At 37.5% G+C, this 3,623-nt stretch overlaps 1 protein-coding gene across 1 annotated transcript in view; it reads left to right on the top strand.

The window, feature by feature from the left end:
• Positions 1–3,623, top strand: part of LOC108754124 (circadian locomoter output cycles protein kaput) — a 204,315-nt gene that overhangs the window by 167,992 nt on the left and 32,700 nt on the right. The window lies entirely within an intron of this gene.

Genomic DNA, 3,623 nt, shown 5'->3' with positions numbered 1-3,623 from the left:
GCATAGCATTTTTAATTGGGGGGCTGCTGCAGCCAATCTTTTCTTTCAATGTATGTTCTGGAAATTCTCAATTTTTTTATTTTGAATAATTTTTGTAAATAATGAGAACGTTCATTTTATGAAGAAATGAATTGGTTTGTGCTACCGCAAATATAACACAATTAGAAACTGCACGATGCACATTGCATTTGTATTTATTCCGAGACGTATCGTTCACCTAAATACTCGTATTATTAGTATTTTATCGTGACATGAAACAGCCCGAACGAAGCGATAGTCATAATCGTGAAGACTCCGCCGGTCGATCGAGAAAACTCGATTACCTCCCCAAACAATACAATTATAGTAGTAACGACGAACGAGTCTCGCGGGATGATGCCTTCCGTGGAATGGCTATGTCGGCCATTTCGTAGGGATGGGAAAGGGGGAAGCACACAGGAGAAAATCCTATTATAGCTCCGTGTCCGTACGCGGAGTGGTACAGTGTGGGGTGAAGCGAGAGGGTCGTGAGCCCGTCGCTCACCCCCTCGGGCGCACATCCGTATTGACGCAACGCAGGAGCCCACCCTGTGGATCAACCAATCGAAACGCAGCATCCGCGCATGCGATCCCTCGGAAACGCGTGCCATTTTGTATGCCACGCTATCGCGGGATGGAATCAGGGTGCCTGTTTCCGCGACCGGAAAATGAAACCGAGAGTTTGACACAGTGACATATTTAATCATAAGGGTTGCACGAAGGGTTGCGTACTTGGTCGATGTATGAATGAGTGACGAGACAGAACGAGTTTTTTTTTCCATTAAATTGCATTAAATTTCTCGATTCCAAGGATATTTGGGAAATGTAATTAAACGTTGCACTGTTTTACGTGAAATAAACTGTTATATTATAAAGTAGCAGTATAAAATTGTACACACACTAATGTGGATTAGGAGATAAGTTTCTCATTTACGCTTTCTTGGCATTAAAAAATTTCTTATAAGAAAATATAACTTATCCAAGTAAGTGCAATGTTGCTAGAGATAAAAATTCCAATTTTATTGACAACATTAAATGGAGAAATGCAAATTTTGTTACATCTGGAACTGACAATATTTTCACATTGCATATCATCTTGCCAATGATCAAAAGTAAGATTTGTAAATATACTTCCCAAATATTTTTTTAATCTAAATATATTATAATATAATATCCAAATAGATTAATTCAAAATTTATCTATGAAAATCTGCCTTTTTAAAAAAGTATGCCTAAAAATTTCAACAATTTGTGAGATTAAACCGCGATTATTACGATAATTACTTAATGTTTCCTTTCTGAGAAATATAACCCTTATTTTACCTTAGCACTAATAAGATGTTGACGAAGTCCATGATCATTCCTTGTAAGATTGTCGGTATGGATTAAGAAGCCGCGAGATACCTGCAATTATTGCAACTTTACGAGCACACATCGTGTCGGCGCGTTGAAGAGAAACTCTGAAGAGTCATAAGAGACAGTTATGCGCTAGTGTTCTTTATGTATCAAAATCATTAGAGGAAAAGCAGCAAAGACGAGAATCTGCTTTAAACAGAAATAATTATTTTAATTTATAAAAGCATTATAATAAAGTTATCAATTATTCTTTTAAGCATGAAAAAGTTATTTTAAAGTACAGGTTTTTCTACATATTATATTTGAAAGTAATACAAAAGAATTTTGCGGCGATTTAAAATCTATCAAATTATTTCAAGGAAGAGACATGTTTTTTTATTAATAATAATTAAAATGAAATCAGAAAATTTTTATTTAAGGTATAAAATTGTATTGTTAAATATAAATATTGACTTTGTTATAAATTTCCAATTGCAGTTAACTAATGCAGAGACTGTATACCTGATATCCTTAAGTCTTCTTTAATCGAGCCTTGATTTAGGAAGCTTTTATTTACCTACACGTACGTCATCGTAATCGCGTGTTGAATTAAAACGGAATCGTTGAAATAAAAAATTCGTTGGAAATTAAATTAACAAGTGTGCGTATAGCTGAAACGGCACGTCTTCTTTCTACGCTCTCGGCCGGTTTCGGCGTTGCTCGCCATATTTCAGAACAATAAGTTTCCGCGGTCTGCCGTGCCTGGCACCGCCACCGCGAAATAAAACAAAACAATACACATTTAGCTCGCAGAAACGCGGAGAGCGGACGAGGCTTTAAATGGTTTCCTACCCCGTTTCCGAGCGGCGTAGGGCGGCGGGCCGAAGACTGCTAAAACTGGGACGGATATTTTCGGCTTCGATGCGCCGCATTCGGCTCCGTTGCGCCGAGGGCTCGTTTGGTATTTGCCGGTATCGGGACCGCCGATAAATGGGAAAACTTTCCCGGGGCGTTTTCAACGCGTTCCCAGCGAGAAACAACGCTCGCCGCCCTCCGCTTTCCGAAAGGCAACGCACCCTTCCGTTTTCGTGCCGCCGCACTATTCTCGCGTGGCCGCTCGAAATTGCTTCTGTATTTCGGAAAGCTTAATCGTGTGTGCCACGTCGGATTACGTGATTTACTTGAATTATTCTTATCGGTATACCGGTAGCCTTTGTTCTCAAGATTCATTCACTCCAAAGTTTGCTTTTTACAGGAAATTCTGCTATCATCATGCTACAAACGTTATTGGACGTAATAAATTATCAAACGGATTTTTTTCGCTCAATTTTTTTCTTACGTGCAACTTGCGCTTTGATGTTATTTTAGAATAATTTGAAAATTTATAATTTATAAATCTGTTTATAATTTATAAACGCAAAGTAATGCCAATATAGATTAACTTTAATCTCGATTCAATTTATTCTTCGTCTTTTTCTCTAGTTCTAAAAATTAGAAAAAGATGAAGAATAAGCTGAACCGAGAATTAAAGTTAATCTACATTAGTGGAAAAACGAGCATAAATTTATGGATGCGTTTTTATTGATTTTTTGACTACTAGATAAGTTTCTTTATTTTTTAACTATTAGACAAGTTTTGTTGTATTTATTTTTTAATTAACATTCCTAACTATTCTTTCTTCTTATGTGTTTAACGTATTTATTGTTTTCGATCGATTCTCAATTTCGATATCTATTGACTGAATATTACGAAGGTATGTTTCCCTCTCGTGAGAAAGCTACGAGAATAACAGGTATTTTGGGCTTCGAGGTGAACACTCGAGTTGTGCAAGCTCGTTTGATATTTGCTGGTATCGAGTCGGCAGACAAATGAGAAAACTTTCTGGAACGTTTCCGACCGATGCCGCCGCAAAACGCTAACCTTCGGTTTCGAAAAGGCAACGTACCCTTTCGTTCTCGTGCCGCCGTTCTATTCGCACGGGGTGTACTCCCGCATACGTCTAACAACGTCTAAACCTATATTTTGCCGTGCCCCTAACTTATCCGTGCCACGAATTAGCCTCTTGAGCCTCGGCCCGATGCAAACGGAGCAGTCTCTACTCGATTATGTTCAATTTTCAACAATTTTACATGTTTTGCTTGATTGACCATCGAAAGAAGACTCAGTTTCCGCCGTTATAAATTATTATATTAACATAACATTTTTATAAAATGGAAAAGTGTGGGTGTATTAACATTTTATTCAAAATTAATTAATCTGTATGTGTTTGTA

This window comes from Trachymyrmex septentrionalis, unplaced genomic scaffold (assembly GCF_001594115.1).
Source record: "Trachymyrmex septentrionalis isolate Tsep2-gDNA-1 unplaced genomic scaffold, Tsep1.0 scaffold76, whole genome shotgun sequence".
Classification (NCBI taxonomy): Eukaryota; Metazoa; Arthropoda; class Insecta; order Hymenoptera; family Formicidae; genus Trachymyrmex; species Trachymyrmex septentrionalis.
The sequence above is the reverse complement of the archived record's forward strand: the minus strand, read 5'-3'. Positions and strand labels throughout refer to the sequence as shown.